The sequence below is a fragment of the Montipora capricornis genome, unplaced genomic scaffold (genome assembly GCF_036669925.1).
Source record: "Montipora capricornis isolate CH-2021 unplaced genomic scaffold, ASM3666992v2 scaffold_440, whole genome shotgun sequence".
Taxonomy (NCBI): Eukaryota; Metazoa; Cnidaria; class Anthozoa; order Scleractinia; family Acroporidae; genus Montipora; species Montipora capricornis.
Genome location: NW_027180174.1, coordinates 34,536 through 55,000, shown reverse-complemented (window position 1 = coordinate 55,000; position 20,465 = coordinate 34,536).

The window sequence follows — 20,465 nt, the reverse complement described above, 5'->3', positions numbered from 1 at the left end:
TCTTGATGCATCATCTGGTTTATTTAAGGTTTACATTGCATTCCAAAAACAAAGAAAACGAATCTGAAATCTACCTAGATTACATGCAAAAATACACACACAGTTGCTAACAAATTAATCTTGCCTAGTTTGTTTGTCGCTACTTTTTCTGAAGTTTTGGCAGCGTTTGTGTAGTCTGTTTGAATAAATTTGTTTGTACTAATTATTAACTGTTGAACTAGTGCAATGCAGAGTCAGAGGAATCTTGAGCAATCGAGTCTCTGTTAGTTGCATTAGTTATCTTGACGGCTTGCGCGTGCTGCCTCTGCTGTTACAATGTACTTACCTCAGCCTCGAAATTTCGCTGCACTCTTCAAAACTTCGAAACACGCTTCGAGCATTCTTCGAAATTTCAAAACATTTCCTTCGAAATGTCGTGAATCTTCTCGAATTGTCGTTCGAATTGTTGTTCGAATTTTCGCTGGAACATTCGAAAGTGTCAAGACAATAGCGCTTTCGAAAATTCGTCAAAAGTTCGGCGATATTTCGTTTCGTTCCAAAAATCGCTGGTTTATATCGAAAAGTGGCGAAATGTCTCGAAATTCGTCGAAATTCGCTCTCATTACTTTTGCACAGTACTGTAACCTTAGGCCTAAAACTTTTGTTTAAGCCTAATAGGCCTAAGGTAAGCTTTTAAGAATGAAGGAGGACGGTAGATGCCAGCAATAAGTAGGGGACGTTTCGACTTGTATGGACAAGTCTCAAGCCACAGACATTCCAAATCGATTTCATCGAGGTCCTCGCGGCGATTGACATGACGTTACATAGGCTACAATCTTGGACAAAATTGTCGGACTACACTCTGATCACAAGTATGAAAAAAAAGCTCTCTTTTTGCCCCCACCCCCTCCCCCCTGATCAATGTTGCTAGACAAAACAAAGCATGTTGAACTGGGGCTTATCAACATTGGTTGTAGGGGGGAGGGGGATGGCAAATGATCTGCGATATTGAGGAGGTAGTGCGCTAAATAACCCGTTTTTAATATTCTTAACCCTTTTTGTCCAAGATTGTAGAATCCCACCACCAGATTTGCCAATTCTATCTTCACGATACATTTGGTACCCTGGAGTAGAGTAGAATGAGTCGGGTACTTTCACTGAGCTAAACATCTCAGTTAATACCAGAATATCGGGTTTTTCTTCTTTGTTGTTTGGACGTGTCAACAGGACTCTTATCTCCTCAAGTTTGCTGTCTGTTAGATGCTGAATGTTTCAATGGCAAACTTTCAAACCTCTACCACGAAAGGCAACCCCAGGTCCTGGATTCTGAGCAATATCACCACACAAAATAAGAAGATTTATGGCTAAGAGGTCTCTTGTTAGCCGTAGAACAGCAATTGCCTTAGTATTGTTGTCGACCACAGTAATGCCGGACCACTTCGTCGGTTGGCTTCTGGTAGTAATAACGCTTGATAGCTGGCTACCACAGGATAATTCAGCTCCATTTCCATACAAACCAGCATTTAGGTCAGTATCGCTGAGCTTGCGTGTTTTTTTTTACAAAATAGACTAAGCAGAAGGGCAATCGCATATACGCATGATGATGCATTTTTTGCATTCTGGAGCACGAATTAGGGTATTTGAACACAACACTAATATTATTCAACTTTGGCTTTTTTATTCAGAGAGTAGATTAATGCTCTAAAATTCAGTTTATGGCAAGATATATTTTACGCTTTAAAGAGATGCTAAAACTGAGCGTGACATAGACCCCTTTAAGGCTCATTTGCATTCTATACAGCTGCGTGGAATGTATTTCATCTGTCGTGACCTATTGTCCTCTTGTCACGCTTCAAATGTAGTTAAGAAATCAGGCAGCTTACACCAAGTAGTGGACTGCTGGACCGCTGCCTTGTGCTCCATCCTCGATCACCATTACTCACAACATTCAGGTGTCTCTTTTGTTTTTCATGAACAAATCTTTTCTGGTCCAAGGCTCGTCTTTTGTGTGGATGTTTCTCATGTTATTCCTAAATTCTGGGATAATTTTCAAGGAAAAGTAGACGGCGAGTTCATGTGCAATAGTCGGCCAATTTTGCAGGGCCCCGCTCTTATTGAAAACCCTGGGCAAATGTCCCCGCAAATAGTGAAGTCCCCACAAAAGCTGTGTATTGGCCTGTTCCCATAAGTAGGGTATTGGCAGATGTCTCTGCAAAAATCGAAGTCCCTACAAAAGCTGTGTATTTGCCTGTTCCTGTAAGTAGGGTCTTAACCAGATTGAATTGTGGGGAACATTGTTCCTTCATAACTGCGATGAGCTTTGTAAACGAAGAAAAATGTTATAGCTGTAGCTGAAGGTTGAAAATCCTAGTCCGAAATTGTTTGAGTCTTGCTTGCGTTCAGCCACTGTATGACCTACAAAATGAATGCAAAAAAAAATTTGCGTGGTTATTAAATTGTCACTTTTTCCTATTTTTGTTTTCCTTCTTTAGGCCTGTCTGTACGTGCAACAGTGCAGGGCAGGTGGCAACAATGTCTTAATGCTATTTTCTATTTTTTTCAGGGGCTGGTCAATAAAAAATAAGGTAATCTCACTAACCTAAAGGTAAGTGAAACTATGATCTTTGCAGTTGTGAACGTAATTTTTGCAATTGCCTAGAGAATCCTGAAAAATTCAGGACATCAACGGGATTTGAACCCGTGACCTCGCGATACCAGGGTTGCAAAAATTGCGTTCACAACTGCGAAGATCATAGCTTCACTTGATTCCATATCTGCAGTTCATATATGATCCAATTCTTATATATATCATTTCATCGTTGACTCATTCCTCATGGGAACATTAGAACTCACGAATGACCAGCTCCGAACATCATTGGCTTCATAGCTCAGTTGGTTAGAGCGTCGCACTGGTATCGCGAGGTTACGGGTTTAAAGCCCGTTGAAGTCCTGAGGCTTCCTCAGGCTTCCTCAGGCTTCTCTATGCAATTGCAAAAATTGCGTTCACAAATGCGAATATCATAGCTTCACTTGATTTCATATCTGCAGTTCATAAATGATCCAATTCATTATATCATTTTATCGTTTCCCAGCAAATAGTGAATTCCCTACAAAAGCTGTGTATTGGCCTTTTCCCATAAGTAGGGTATTGGCCTGTTCCCACAGGGTAGGGTATTACCAGATGTCCTCACAACTAAGTCCCCACAAAAAAATTAAAGGTTTTACAACATTTGAAGAGATGTATCAAGACACGAGACATCAAACAACAATCATACCAAATATTGTTTGGATGACTGCAAAAGAAGCCGTAGTCCCCACAAGCGGGGTTGGGAAACATATGGCCCACAACTAGTCAGGGTCGCGTATGTGTAAATAGAGTGTCTTCAGCCGATTTTTGACTGAATTTCAGGCCTTTGGCCCTTGATATCTGAGCGAATTCACTAAAAGGTAGGTGCTGGAGTTTTCGCTTTAGCACAGGCGCAGCCCGTGTTCAAGCCAGGGTGGCCGCCCAAAATTGAGGGGGCTTGCCGTCAAGGCCTGCCTTGCCAAACAGCCCAGGGACAGTTCTAACTCTGAGTTGTGTGTCAAAAGCACAGGGCTGGGGGGGCTGCTGCTTTGGGAATTTAACTGCAGTTAGAGTTTGTGGCCTTGGTAAGAAAGACTTCAGTTTAGGATGCCTTGGCAATTTTTCCTGGACTAGTATAGGCCTGAATGATAGTGTGCTGTTTATTACCAATTAGAGTGAACCCACAGTGTGCCGTGGGTGGGGAGGGTGGCTATTTTTTATTTTGTGACAGCAGCAGAATTGGCTTGTTTTCACAAGTTCTGCAGGTACCTTTTGACAAATCCAGTTAGATATAGCTTTGCCAAAGAGCTATATCTAACTGCAGACAGTACTGTTTCAGCCTTCTGGGCCTCATCAGTGCAGTGCTGATGTCTGGGATGGAGGTTAAGCTTATAAAGCCACCCCAAATGTCCCACACATGTGGTACATCTAAGCCATGCCAGAGTGCTCAAACTAGCGAGCTAGTGAGCATGCACAATTGCTAGCGGCAATGACTCATCCAGTAGAGTGCCCAATTTGGACATGAAAGTAAAACCTTTGTAATGCCAAAGAGCTATATCTAACTGCAGACAGTACTGTTTCGGCCTTCTGGGCCTCATCAGTGCAGTGCTTATGTCTGGGATGGAGGTTAAGCTTATAAAGCCACCCCAAATGTCCCACACATGTGGTACATCTAAGCCATGCCAGAGTGCTCAAACTAGCGAGCTATATATAATTTGCACTGAAATTCTCTTGCCAGGAGAGGGGGTCTAGATCCTGCCTGCTTCCCAACTCCTTTAACAGAACCTCCCTTGCGGTTTCGTGGAAATTAAGGATGGACACTTATGGTTGGGTGTCGATCCATGGTTGGATGTCGTCAACCAAAACAAGCTATTATCCGGACAAGCCATTATCTTCAGCCTTGTGGCGAACAAGTGAAGACTTCGCAGAATTTGAAATCTGCAGTGCCACCTTCTTTCCTCTTTTTGGTTTCAAAACATTTTCTTTCTCATTCCACTCAAGCAATCCAATAGAGATAAGCACCTCCTGATCTGCTGCTGAGATCTTAGTACCTTTGGCCTTTCCACCTTTGACTTTCGAATACCATTGCTTGCCCTTAGCTGTCTTGTACTCTGAATAGGATTTGAGGGATTTGGAAGACTTGACAGAACTTGATTTCACTGCACTAGGGAGAGCACTTGGCCCTGCCTTCTCCTTGGTTGTTTCTTGGTGAATTAAAAATTGCAAGTTTTAATGATGAAATGTACGGAAAAAAGGCAAGGTTCCATTGATAAAGAAGGCATACGCAAGGTGACCTGATTCTTCTAAAGTTCCCTGAAACTTCCAGAATTATTGCCAACATAAAATAAACAAAATGATGATACAAATAAATGTATATTACAATATCATTCTCTAACAGCAAAAACAGCATACCTTCTGTTTAGAAGAAAACATCTAAGAACTGCCCATCATTTGTCCCCAGGGCAATATCTACATGTAACTTTCAAATCACAACCCATCTCCCCCTCTATTTACTATTAAGATGATCAATTTTTTTGACACTCTCATCTCCTCGCCCGACCTTCCAAGCTTGCAAATAACCCTTTCACCGAAATTTTTATCTTTCAACCCTGCACACTATTTTTGAGATTGCTACCATAAAATAAAATGGTTGGTTGCTTATCAGTTATACAGCTATCAATTAAGCTGAGGGTGGCAGTAAGGTGCCATACATGTATGTGGGCGTTTAACCAAAATAAATTAGCCAACCCACCCCAAGCAATTTGGCTTGGGTCTGAGCCCAAGGGTAGACATTTCTGATTTTAACCAGGGAGGCCTGACATCTAATCTTGTGTTTCTTATGGAAGTCATCATGGAAAAAGCTGCTTGAGTTATTTGTTTGATCATCACTGGAGATTTAAGACTTTTTCCATTCTTTTTCGTACCATTATATTTTTCCAGGCACAAGGTTATGAGTCCAATCACTTCTAAAACCAGATGTACTTGGAGAGAAATGCCAATGCAAATATGCTGGACACATAATAGTAATGTCTCAATGTAGGGTAGGGGGGAAAGGGTGAAAAAGATTTCACTTCATTTTCCATGTCTGAAAAACTAGCTTACAGATTTTCATACTTCAAGAATTCCACACTCTGCACAAAACCTTGATTAAATTTAAGCACACAGTCCATTCTAACTTCCCACTACCAGTACTTGTACCCAAGTATAAGAACATGTATGGTTTTAACATTTATCCAAGGATAGGGATTTGTCCTGATTTGATTTGACCCATCTTGGGGGCCCTAGTTGGGAATGCTGACAAAAACATAACATCTTTGCGCGTGGATTTTGAAACACAGGTTCAAAACATGTCCCTTAATCACAGCAGTACCAACAGAGGTCAACAGAACATCCAAACTACCTTCCAGGAACCCTTCTGACCCTTAAGATGCTTCCCAAAATCCCACATGTGCAAGTCGATGTTGAGCTGCCATGAGCAACCACTGGATCTCGCCGATCGTCTAATATATGTTATCGTACAACATTCCTCTGACCTTTTCCACAGGTTCTGCAAAATTTGCAGTTTTCAACGTTGCTCCCACAATTACTGCGATACATTTTGCCCTGAGAATATTTCTGATCGGTGAACTAGACAGTACACGTACACTGAAAAGAATGATCGCACAAAATGGCGGTAAAGTGAAAGACCGAGTAAAAACTGAGGGTAGTGTTCCACTGACCAGTGAGCGATTTGAATTTGATGTGAGCGATTTGACATTGATGTAAGCGATTTGGAATTTGATGCAAGAGATTCGAATTTGATGCGAGTAATTTGAATTTGATGTGACAGTTTCAGGCCACTGTACAAAGGAGGGTGATGGAGAAAGAATTATCAGCTGCATCAAGATGTTTCATCTGCATTTTAAACAAGATGGCTCTGGAAGTACCAAGTACTCTCTGAAGGCTCTTTATCACGTGTTTCAGGTTTTTGCACTACTAAGCCCTAGGTAAGCTGAGAGACTGATCTGGAACAGGGCAGTAAACAACAAGGGTTGTCCTGGATCGATGTTGTCATGGACCTGGCACTGGAACATGACCTTTTAGTAAAGGATATGATTCAGGGTCTGGGAGGAAACATTAGTCAAGAAAATGTGCGCAGAGTATGCAGGGCTTTGTTTGTCCATAAATCATTTTTACAATGCTTTGACCAAGAACTGAAAGTCAAAAAGATTTCAGGCGATCATTCAAAGAAATCAGCCAAAGAAGATTTGAAGAAGGTGATTAAAACCCTTCAAGAAGAGAATGTCTTTTATTTATTTATTTAGATACTTCCACCTACAATCATAGACAAAAGTAGTTGGGAAGGTTATGTAAATGAGCCACACCGGAGCCATATTTCAACCCGCTTCTCTTAAAGCTCAAAAGAAATAGTTTCACTTTCTCTTACATAGCCCCCCTCCCCCCTATTCAATGTTGGAAGGTAACTCAACAATTTCCCACTTAAACCATTCCGTTTTGCACAACAGTGAAGGAGGGGGGAGGGGAGAGAAGCAATGAAGACTTCAAAAATGCTAACCTTCCCAACAGTTTTGTCTAGGATTGTATGAGAGTAGGAAATCAGCTTTGAACGCTTATAACTCTCTTAGTATTTGACATGTGGCTTTCATTTCTTATTCTGGACATGTTCTTATAATGTACTTTCAAATGCATAAATAAAATCTCACAATACTGAAATTTGGTTAAAATCATCGTTTTATGATTTGGATTTCAGACTTGCGTTACGCTTCATAACGTTACTCCAAAATCCGTTCTGTTGGGAAAATGTTTACTAAGAATGCCATAAAAATACATTTTTGTTGTTTGATGTTTCATATTCGTTAAAAGCAACCTTTCTTTTTTGGAGGACGTTGGAAGAATGCCAAAAACTGATTTATTTCAATCGATTTAGCAAGAAAGGGTGCGAGCAGTCCAAGAGCACTTACGTTACTCCCGACATCACTCCAAACATTACTCCATTTTCGAAGCCTAAAATAATGCCTTTACAGCACAGCTACAGATAAAATATTGAAACTGGAGTGTAAAGGGTTTCAAAGGAAATTGTAGTAGGACTTTTCATGGTCATTGCAGCTTTATTTGAGGTAAATTGCAACATTACTCCATAAAGAGAGCTCAAATTGAAATAACGTATCTAATTAACCTTTGTGTATACATGGTTTCAATGGAGTAATGTTGAAAATAAGTAGATACAATAGCTTTTGTCCATAATGATAAACACATTGCACGTATTCCAGTATGCTTTACATATAACTACATTATTGTTGCAAAATATCACATTCATTGGGCATGTATTTCATTCGCATTTTCTTATGGAGTAATGTAATGGAGTATTGTTCACATACATGTTTACTGTTCCCAAAATAGGTCAATGATTGACAGGCCATCCTACTCACGCTACTTGGGCAAAAGAAGTAATCACTGTTAATTTACTTATTTAATGTGACTCCGTCTCTTTGAAATTCATATGACGTTTTTAAAAGGCGCTGCTCTCAACTTGGCAAAGTGCAACTGACATTGTAAGAGTTTAGTCTGTGAACTCGTTTGACCTTTCAAGACCAGCTTTTTGGCTTTAATTAACTATCATTTAGTCTCCTCCCCTTTCTGTTCATTTAGGAAGGAATTTTCATCACGCTATTTGCTCCACAATTTAATGCCGTATTGAGACACCATTGCAACATGACGTCGGCCTAAAACATGTACTGAAAGTTGAAAACTTGCCTTATTTTTAACCAGATAAACGCTTAAAATTCATGATAACATGGCAAAAAGCAGTTAAATGTTAAAGCAAGCACTAATTGTGTTTGTTTTTCAAAGGAATTGGAAACGCTAAGTAAAAAGTCGTCTTTCCAATTTAAGACCACACCCAGAATTTTCAGACAATCATAGACAAAAGTAGTTGGGAAGGTTATGTAAATGAGCCACACCGGAGCCATATTTCAACCCGCTTCTCTTAAAGCTCAAAAGAAATAGTTTCACTTTCTCTTACATAGCCCCCCTCCCCCCTATTCAATGTTGGAAGGTAACTCAACAATTTCCCACTGAAACCATTCCGTTTTGCACAACATTGAAGGAGGGGGGAGGGGAGAGAAGCAATGAAGACTTCAAAAGTGCTAACCTTCCCAACAGTTTTGTCTAGGATTGTAGCTCGCAAACATTATAATTACATATTAAGAGACAAAAGAAAAAGCGTGGCTAGACGATGAGGGGCAAAACTGACGGACATGAGGTTTCAAAAAAGTTGGCCTCATTAGCATTTAGCAGCGTTACAAAAGTACGTTTTACAAATGCAAGCTACATTACATTTACAGACATGGCATTTACAAATATGGGAAAATGGAAACATTAACAGCCGTTGATGTAGTTGATTGACCTACAGTAGGGGCACGCCGTTTTCCATGTGCGCACCCGAAGAGGATGAAAGCCCTGCTCTAACTTGTGAAAGTAGAACGATTTTAAGTAGCTTTTAAATAACGCATAGGATGAAACTTGCCTTATAGAGATTGGAATGTGGTTCCAGATTACAACAATTCTGTTAAAAAATGTGTTTCTGACGAGTGTTGAGCAAAAGCGAAGTGGTCTTCGATCAAGTTCAGCAGATCTTCTCGTGCACTCACAGCAAAATGATATATAGTTACAGTACTGGAAATCTACTAAGTTATTTAAACATTTGTACATAAAGCAGAGATCTCTACATTCTAAGTAATATGAAAGAGGTAAAAGGCGTAAAGCCAGTAAACGCAACTTGTAAGTCAGGCCTGACTTGCTGGTGCGGATGGCAGCCCAGAATAAAACGTGTGGCGTGCCGCTAAACCCACTCAAGCAGCATGAGATCAGTGATGGAAGACTGAGGGGCCCAGACTTCACTCGCATATTCTAGGTTGCTACGCACAAAGGCAAGGTAGAGCCTTTTCTTGTGGCCAGTTTCTATGTCGGCACTGCAGTGAGGACCCAAAAAGCCAAGCTTCCGATTAGCCTTAGCCACTATGATGGAAATATGCAAGCTCTAAGTGAGCGTGGCTGTAACAGTGACCCAAAGGTCCTTCTGGGAAGCCATGGCCGGCAACGCGTGGCCCCCCAGGACGTAGGGACTGACCGCAAGAGATGGTAATGTGCTAGAACGTTTCCTAGAGATTCTCAAAACTTCACATTAGTCAACGTTAAAACTTAGTCCCCATAATGCAGTCCAGTTAAACAGACAGTACAGATCATTTTGCAGGGCTTCGCACTTCTGTTGAGGACGAACAACTCTATAACACTTCGAATCATCAGCATAGAGAGCCATACTGGTGCGTGGGCTGACAAACTTGGGGAGGTCGTTCACGTGTAAAAGAAAAAGGAACAGAGCCAGCAGGCTACCCTGAGGAACACCGGAAGTGACAGGTACCCAAGAGGCGAATGTCCCATCAAGGAGCACCCTCTGAGATTTGGAAGTCAAATAGTTCGAGAACCAACAGAGAAGGTGACTAGAGATGCCGTACAGATCAAGCTTGTGAAGAAGACGGAGGTGTGGAACCGAGTTGAACGATTCACTGAGGACAAGGTAGATCATATCGATCTCATACCCTGTCCCAAGATCGTTCAGAATGGACAGAAGCTGGGTTACACAGGATCAACCCTATACAAAGCCATGTTGGAGAGCTGATAGTAAATCAGGCAGTTCAATAATAAGTTTGGAGAACACACAGCGTTTGCAGAGCTTACTGACGATGGAGAGAAGTGAGATCTGCCTGTAGTTGGTAACGTTGGTTCTTGGCCCCATCTTTTGCAGCAGGTATATATTAGCACACTTCTGTTCACGCAGTAATCTACCGCGCCAGGGTGACTGGCAGAGAGATGGCGAAAGCTCTGCAGCACACTCTTTCAGAATGTTTGGATGTAAATTGTCCAGTCCGGGGATGTTTGTGGGGTTAAGGAGGTTTAGAGCTGACAAAACATCCATATTTGATAGCTCAACCAGCTCCAATAGTTTGTCGGTAAATGGCGCCGAGAAGGGAAGGGAAGGGAGAGATCATCATTAAAAACTGACGTGAAGTAGTTGTTGAAGGCCGTCGCTTTATCGTCAGCATCAGAAAATGCAGATCCCTCCATCTTGACTGTATCCGGAACACAGGAGCACTTAGGCAAATGGTTGAAATAACTCCAAAACCGATTCGGCTGGGAGACACACGAGTCTGAGATCACCTTCAGATTTAACGAGCGCTTGAGTCTTACTAGATATTTAAGTTCTTTGTGAAGGCGTTGGAACTTCTCCCAAAAAGCTGAACTGTCTTTGCGGTGCGCTTTCTTTCTCGCAGCGTTTTTCTTTTGGAGTGCATGAAACACTTCCCCATCAAACCAAGGTAAAAAAGTAGTCTGCTATGAGCCTAGAAAGCCCATCAGTCTGGCTCTTATCTCCGGTTACTGAGATCGGAATGAGAAATGGGAATCAAATCTTATAGCTTTGTGATTGGATTTCAAAGCTACGCCCTCGCAGCCAATCACATTGATGTTAGGTACACCTTCAACAATGCTCGTAATCAGCAGGTCTAGGATGTTGTTTTTACGTGTTGGAGACTCAATCATTTGAAACATGTTCTTGGATACCAAATTGTTACAGAACGTAAACGGAGTCGACTTATCAGAATCGCAAAAACCAGTTCCTTCAATCCATGTCACCTCGGGAAGGTTGAAGTCCCCAAGAAAGATCATCCTGTCATAAGTAGAGTTGTTCAAGAGTGCAATAAAATTTTGAAGCCATGAAATTGCAGAGCTGGGAGGTCTGTAGAAAACAGCAAGTAGAACCTTTCTGCAGTTATCGGTCTTTATTTGAATTGCGGTATGATCAGTTACTGAAAAATCGCAGAGCAGAACTTGCTTGCATCGAAGACTGTTGCGACAAGCGATTTAAGACTCCCCCACCTTCATGCGAGTCTCAGTAGCACAGACCATCATGATTGCAGTCTTTAAGAAACAAGAAATTCGTGAGCCCATGTCTTCATTTTCTGACTGCCCGAGAGATTATTTGCAGTTGCTGGATTCCAAAACGTTTTTCTCATGGATCAATGATCACAAACAAAATATCACACTTGGCAAAAAGCCTCGCTAATTATTGTGTGAATTGTTGTTTTGTAGCTTAACGACATACACTGTAAATATGGATAGCCTTGACTAATGCAATTACAATGTAAACACGGCCTACTACTTTCAATTAGCTGCATAAGATACACCAAAATCAAGAATATATGTATACTCCTCTACTATCTATAGTTTCTTGTAGAATATATCAGGAATGTGTGTGGGTGGGACAGAGGGTCCAAACCTCCCACATCCCATACCTTTCACTCTCATTGCTCCCCTCCCTGCACTCCATTCTCCCAAGCCTCTTTCTGTCCCTCTCTACAGTAGTGCTAGATGTACATGAACATGTATAGTCTAACGTTTTGTACCAGAAATTATATCCAGGTTCATTTGTTTCAAGACAAGGGTAGTTTTCAATGCTAAATATATCACTCAGGCTGAAACAGTTCAAAGTTGAGACAATTTAACCAACATGTACTATGTATAAACTTTGGGATACTAAGTACATTTGTACCAGATAAACACAATCTTGGCATTTAAATTCACCCACAAGAACTCAAATCCCTCTTAATGTTGTTATTTTTGTTTATTGTAGTAAAGATATCCCAAGCAGTAAAAATTTGTTTGATTACAGAAAAATATATAGTCCTGATCAAACCAAGAAATGACATGTAATGACAATTATTAATCCATTAGAAAGTAACCTGTACAAGCAAAAAAAGTAATTCTTATACTTGACGGATGCAATACGGTTGTATTTATTATAGCTACTGGTAGAGACCATTGTTTTGTTGCTATATACAAGAGAAACACTTGAGACTGATGTTGTAAACAATTGCCACTACTTGTATTTACACATTTCAAAAAGATGAACCATGAAGGTAATATTGTTCTTTTGAGAACATCATTTCGCGCTATTCTGTATGGTTTAAAAAGTCGTTTCATACTAAAACAATTGTATTTGAAAGATATAGCAGTTTTCAATTGAGTGTTATAAAGTAATAACTCTGGCCAATGAGAAAGGTCGATCAAAAAAAGGTCAGATCAAAACTCAAAGCAAATATTTGTAGCCAGAACAAAGTGGAGAAAACCACTTAATGAGTGTACAAGTGGAAAATCAAAGGAAAAACTATTTACATTTGGCACTCGTATGAAAACCACTCTATACCACAATCCAGTAAAATGAACCTACATGTACAATTATTTAAGGCACTAACGTTTTGGTTTGTAAAAAGTTACAACTTCTGACTCACTCTCTTCTACATGTGGTGACAAGGTATCCTCAACAATACTTAAAATTCTCTGGGAATGTCTGCTAGCATAGAGTCTTCAATTTCATAATCAAAAACTTCATCATCCCAGTGAGCAAAATGGACAGTGTCCAGATTTTGGCTAATCTTCTGAGATGGATACATTTACATCTCTGAAGACTTTTGTGAAAACAAACAGGACCTCCTCCGCCACATTTATATGCCAAATGTCAACATATTCAGAATGTTAGCAACCGAAAAAATGTGTTCACAGTGTTTGAGAATTTGCTGAAATTGTTCCTCGCCAAATATACAATGCAACTTTGCAGGTGTGAACATGGGAAGATTCACCCTCCTTACGCTCTTAAGTAATGATCCGTTTAAGGTGGATAGCAATTTCCTTTGTTATGTGGCAACGGGGCTTTCCCCACATAGGAATGTTATTATTTTTACACAGTGAATGCATAAACCTACTGGAAAGCCGTTAATGCAATAAAATTCATTTACATTTACATTTTGACCAATCACAAGAGTTGAAAACAAAAGCCAAGAAACGTTTACAATTTTACATGTTCCCCACATACGATTTCTGTGGAATTCATTTAAACTGAGACCAGATGAAAGATGGAAGATGGTTGAAAAGTAAGGATGAATATAATACTGCTTTTATGAAGTTTTGTTAATTTTTGCTGTTTAAGCCAATAAGAAGTAAGTACAGACAATAAAAAAGTTATCACCTTTTTGCATACCAATTGAATTCCAACATGTTTGTTGCCGTTGTTGCTATCGTTCTTATCTGGACCGTTTCTTAATGTACTGTTCATTTAAGGCAAGCTTTAAATATTGTAATTTCTTTAACAAACTTTCCCTTTCAAGGTCAGTTAGTGATCTGGATTGCAAAATGCTTGTATCGTGTGAAATCAAAATACACAAAATCAAAAGATGATACCGGGTATTCACAGTCCCTTTGACAAACATCACAACATTGATGGGCATGCTCATGTTCACTGAGGTTGGACAAATCAGCATCAAAGTTGGACAGTAGCATTTTCCTTCTACATTGTAAGGACTTTTTTTGCATAAGTTCATCATGACAGTACTTCAACATCAGACTGGAGTACAACAATACTGATTTGCACATTTCAGAGCTTGTTCTGCCAGCCCTTCCACTCTCTTGCATGTAGTCCTCCAGGTTTTTGGAGGGCCCCTAGTGAATTACAACTTTGACATCCTTACAGTCTATTTCCATGCCATAGGGTATTGTTGCTATCAACACACGAATAGAGCCATCTGATACAGATTGCAGAATTTGTTCCCGGTTCAATTCATCAATTCTGCTTTGGAACATTTCTACAAATCTTTTCCTCGGATCCATTGTTTCATCTGCACAGATGTCCTTTCCCATACAGTTGGTTGGCAACTTTAGTGCTTTGGCAATACGCAATGGTTTGTTTATAGTTTCCTTTCTGTTCTCTTAAATCCCTTTACCATGGTTTGAAATGTCTTGGATGGATGGGGGGGGGGGGGGGGGGGGAACAACCTTGACTGCATACCCAATGTTGGGTCTGTTTGGGCTTTCTATCATCAAGACTGGCTTTTTCATCTCCAGTGAATGCATTTTTTGAAGCCTTGTCGAAGTTGTTGCTGTTGCTGTAAGTGCAACCAATGGTACCTTTCCCACAATTGCATGAATCTCATTGATTCTGCCAAGCCACTTCAATTTTCTTTGAAGGCTGAGCTCAACCTAGATGAACTGACCATCTACTTTAATTTTCTTGAAATTGCTTAAATACGTTGATAATAATGGATAGACCTCCACAATATCCACTACTATCCTCCATCTCCATTACTGACACTGTCATACGGTTGGAAACGCTGTGATTATTTCCTGGTTTTGAAGGCTGTAAATTACAGTGCCACTGTAACATGGTGCACCTGTGAATCCATGCACCCCAATTACCGTTTGGCATTTTCTTTTTTTAATTTCTCTGTCTTTTCTTCTTCGATGCCGTTTCACAACATCAGAGTTTTCTATGGTCGCATTGATGAGTTCCTCTATCCTCTCTAAAGCGTTAGACATACCAAGAAATGATTGGCTCGACATGTTTTTCATAAGCTTTGATTGGTTAACCAAGTTTATTGCAGACAATCTTCTTTAACCCAATCAACACCCAAATTATTTTTGTCATCCAATCGGAGGCTTGCACAGGACGAAAAATTGGATTTACATAGCGTCAAATGTTTTGTAAAAGCCACCATAAAGACCGCATTTGTTACAGCTTTACATACCTTTGACGAGCGTCAAATATTATCTTTGAGGATGCCTTTACAGGGGAGTCTCAGGTGGTAAAGGCCGTATTTACTACAGTTTTACACCCAAACTTTGACAAGCGTCAAAGGCTTGTCAAAGTATTATTTGACAACCCTTTTTTACCCTCACAAAGGTGTCGTCAAAGATGTCTTGGCCTCAATTCAAAAGACTTGGCAAAAGTGTTGTGAAAGATGTCTGAGATTTAAGTCAAGAGGTTGGCAAAAGTGTGGTCAGATACGTCTGAGATCAAAGCCAAAAATGGGACAAGTGTTTAGTAAACTGAGATGTCTGAGAATGTCTTCAAAGCTGTTTGATTTTTATCATCGTCTTGGAGTGCTAAATCAGTAAAGGTTCCAATAATGCAGATGTCTGTGGGTTACTGTTTCTTAGGCAACAGTATACCAGTGAAAGTCTGCTGAAATTATTCTTGCCTTAATAATTAGAGTTTTAAACACATTCGTAACCAGAATTAAAGTGCCCATAACCTAAAAAGTTTTATTTTCCTATTTGAAAGTCCATATTAAAAAGTTCACTTTTTAATGTGGGCGAATTTTCTACGATTTTTTCAATCCTCCTTTATTTGGTACACTCCTTCTGCTGGTCAGGACCTCACGGGCTCGCTGTGATGTAGATTAAGGAATGCTTGTTGGCGTGGGTCTTAACTTTTCTTACTAATCAACGCCAAGATATCTCTCGGCGATCGTTTTTGGTATTTTTCAGTAAACAAAAAAATCAATCATGGCTATATTTATCATCAAGGAAAGTGCATCTGAATCTGGAAGTGAATAAACTGGCGATTTAAAAAAAGAGAATTTGAGGCGAGTAGTTGCTGGTCTCGACGAGTCAGCCAGTACTAGCACTGAGACCCAGAACTACACGGAACCCTACGTGGAAGAACTATTATCAGACGAGGAATGGCTTCAAAATTACAGAAAAGAACAAGAGGATAAGGAAGGTCTTGCGAGGGAATTAAAGTCAACGCTTATGTCTTTTCCTGTAAGCGAATCTCATCCGCCTTCAACATACAATACTGAATGTGAGTCTAGCACAGTGAAGAAGTTTTACCGGGCTTCTTCTTACCAAGACAAAATCTGCAGCCATTTTTCCTTCTTTTTTGAGGTATTGCGTTTTGCGAGTCGAAGGATTCCTACGTATACTTAATCTTTTTTTAGGATCAGCTGTGTTGTTACATCGAGTGGTTACGCATCGTTTAGGCATTTTCAAGGGAATTATTCCTTACTATACTGTTTACATCGCTATTCCTTTTTCACTGGAATCTACGTCACAGCAGTATTGTGACCGGGAAGAATCGATAGAAGACTAAGGCGAATGGTGAGCCAAAATGGCGGCAAATTTGAACGTTTTCTAATTTCATTTTCAACTCGCGTTTTGGGAAAATGGCAATTTTTTTTTCGCAACACGTCTATGAGATATGTGTAGATTCAGGTGACTAAGTGAGAAAAATTAGGTTATGGGCACTTTAAAGAAGGTATCCGCCATATCTACAGCCTGGCCCATCTACTCACTTATTCAAAAGTTTTGTCAAAGTATCTAAAGTATGTCTGCCGGTTTTCCTGGAAATGTCAAATTCATTTTTATTCATCCGCTGTGCTGATAGGTCAGATGTTTTTGTCATGGGAGACAAGATGAGGTGGGAATAATATCCAAGTTCATAATATAATGTTTCTGTTTTTTTTTTTTTAATGATATGTCAACACATGTATGACGGCGAATCTCACTTGTGAGGAAAATCTGGCAAGTGCGACACCTCACCTTAGTCCTCAAAATCATAAGTTAAAACGGTTACTATCTACCCCAAACGGAAATGAAGCAACACTCAAACAATGCTAGCAAACTTAAGGGATAAGTCCTAAAAAACAAGAGCAATATTTATCCCCATTTACAAAGAGCTTTACACAACAAAATTTGTAAATCATCGACATTGTCTAAAACATGATTTATTTTATGTTTGTAAAGCGAGCAACCTGTAAGCAACACGGCATTCTGTTTTTCTTTTTGTTGATTCGCTACATCATCGGCACGATAAAAATCACCTTACAAACGGTTGTCCGTAAGGTTTCCTTGATTCTGACATTTCAGCTAAAAATTGTTACAATGAAAACAGTAGCCAGTTTTCAAACCCGCCTAAATTCTATACCCTGTACGAAAAACCAAGTTAAGAAACTGCGATAAATGTATTGACCATGCAACGCCCTAAATCTTCTTTGTGTTTTTATCAGCCAGCTACTATCAGGTTGCCGGATTTGTACATGTGATTGAGCAATGCTGGTGGGCCTCTTAGATGACTACCAAAATATGCTTCTTTTTAACGGCCAAAGTCTTATCTACCAAACGCCTTGTTTTACTAAAAAATCTGCTTACTTTATCTGAACTCGTTTTCAATACCGTTGTTGACAGTTTCAATACACTTAACTACTTAATAGCTAGCCATCCTTGATTGTTGGATTCTGCGTCAGTTAAGGATTGTTAAGGGGATAAATTATGACATGAATATACTACCGTCTTACCATATAATACAGTAAAAGCTTAAAAGATTATGCAAGTTGTTGACATTAATTTACAGTCGAAGAAGAGATTTAAGTTTAAGACATTGTAATAAAATGGAAAAATTGAAGAGCTTAAAGGTTTAACGGCGGGCTACACAAGTCGTGGCGGCATACATATGAGGTGCATCTTACATTGTGAAAAGGACGCAAACAGTTCAAGTTGTATCATTCATACAGTTACTTCGCAACTTATATAAGCCGTGGCTTGTGTAAGTCGCGGCTTACGGAGTGGTGACTTTTCTCCCGATAAACTACCCATGACCTTGATGTTTGTTATCCAAATCTGTACGGATAGACCATGTTCACCTAGAGGAACATGGTCTATCATGGCCAAGCCAGATTTGGATGACAAACAATTCTCAACTTAAAAAAAAAGGCAGATTGTCTAGTTTTTAAGATGTTGTTCATCACAGAATTGAATCCTAAGTTAAACACTGGAAGATTCTATTCACGCCAAACTCTTCAATTAATTACATTATTGTATCAGTCATTATCACATATTTTGTTTTTATTCTCCGGAACTCTTTTTGTAATATTTGCCTAATTATTCGTTTTTGACTTGATAAGGACGAAGGCCATCGAAAAGTCATTACGTCTTAACGTTTTTAAGCAACAAAATTTTAAACCTTTTAAACCGTCTCTGCGGGGTGTCCTGGGGGGCAAGATGCTCCGACTCATTTGAGGACTGCTGACGTTTCGCCATCATGGCAGCAGCCTTGGCGGACCTTCTCCTTGACGATTTTCTGTCCAAGGACTTAATTAATTCTTCGAGTTTTGTTGATCGCCAAGGCAACTTCTTGGTCAAGAACTTTCGTCTCCTGGCGTTTCTCACTCCTTCTTCCTCGAGTTGGTCATCATCTTCACTATCATCTTCGTCCGACATCGATTCACCTGAGGACATATATGCAGCTTTCAAAGCCCCCAAATACCCAGTCTTCTCTTGTTCTGGCAATGTTGTGCTGTAGCGTTTTTATGCCTTGATACTTTCTGAGAATTAACAAGCAAATAAATAAATAAATAATTAATTAAATTTTATAACTACATGAATAATGTCCTTTGGAGACTCAAGGTAGTAATATTTAGCCCGTTCTCCACTTATATTCTTCGCAAATTGGCGGCAATCAGCATTTTAAGGGAGCTTTTTCCTAATGCGTTCCTGAACCTAGACAATGCTTTGGAAAAGTCAGCCGTGATTAATATTTTTTTAATCCAGGCAAAGCCAGAAATATTGCTTTCACGGGAAAAAGGAGCCTTTTCGACATTGAAATGTTCTGATGACAACCAATCAGAATTAAGATGTTATAGACAGCATCCTACCAGTCCCACAATGCTGGGAAACGAATGTTTTTTTTTTGCATCTCAGCGTATATGCACTAGGTCAATTTGGAAATGACACGTACTTGGAATTTTGGGTGGAAATGTGACCGTCCAGGGCAAAACCAACAAAAAGGTGATGACACGGGCACGCTATTTTAGCACCCTAGACAAAAGAAATTTTCTTTAACACGGGAGTGCCGTGTCGTAATGCACGCCTCAATAAAATTTTCTTGTGTCTGATACTACAAGTTGTAAACAATAGAGCGTGTTATACATACATACATACATACATACGTAACTTTATTTAGTAAAGCAGGTCAAGAGGAAAAAAAGCAACTTTACAGCTGATGTGGACCTACTGTAATAAAATTAACAATACATACATATGGTAGTGATTATACTTTAGATAAATAAGATAAATAATCGCTAAAAATAAATAAAGCATAAAATATGTATTAATAATAATAAAAATCGGCATGCTTATTATAAACTACTGAGCTGTCTTTTTCAAAAGTGATATTCATAACAGTATGTTTTAACTGCTTCAGTCCATTTTTAAAGCCTGTTTGATTAGAAAAAGATCTTACACTATCAGACAGGGAATTCCAGGCGATTGCAACCCTGTGTACAAAGGAATTACGACCGAGCTCAGTGTTTGGTCTATTAACTAAAATATTTAAAGATTTCCTAAGATTATAGCTCTTACAGGTCCTAACAACTAATGAATTTATTTCCTCTAAACCTAAATTATAAAAAGCCTTATGAGTAATCATTAAAATACGAAATTTATAAAAATATTCAAGAGGCATCCACCCCGCTCTTGCTAAAATATCTTCATCAGTCATGCCCTTTGGCAACTTATGAATTAGTGTAGCAGCTCTAATATGTATCCATTCTAATTCTTTAAATTTGGAGCCAGAGCCCCAAACCACAACCCCATAGAGGACACTTGGGATTACAGTCTTAAAGTACAGAGTTTCTAGCATAGATTTGGGTAAAAAACTTATACGTCTCAGCATTTTGACTTTACTATTGAATGACACACAAATTGATTTAATATGCTGAGACCAAGACAGTTTATCATCGTTGGTAACCCCGAGACAAGCAGTAGAGGATATGTACTGAATAAAATCCTCACCCAACTTCAGAGGTTTCAAAGGACCAATGAAGGGATTAATGCTCAAAATCATTGCCTCAGATTTACCCTCGTGAATAATCAGTCTATTCATAAGGCACCAGGTATACACCTGGTCAAGAACCTCTTGTAAAACAAGAACGATCTCATCAACAGTGTCACCTATTACAAAAATTGTTGTATCGTCCGCATACATATATAACGCCCCTCTGTTAACATGATCTGGTAAATCATTTACATAAGTTGT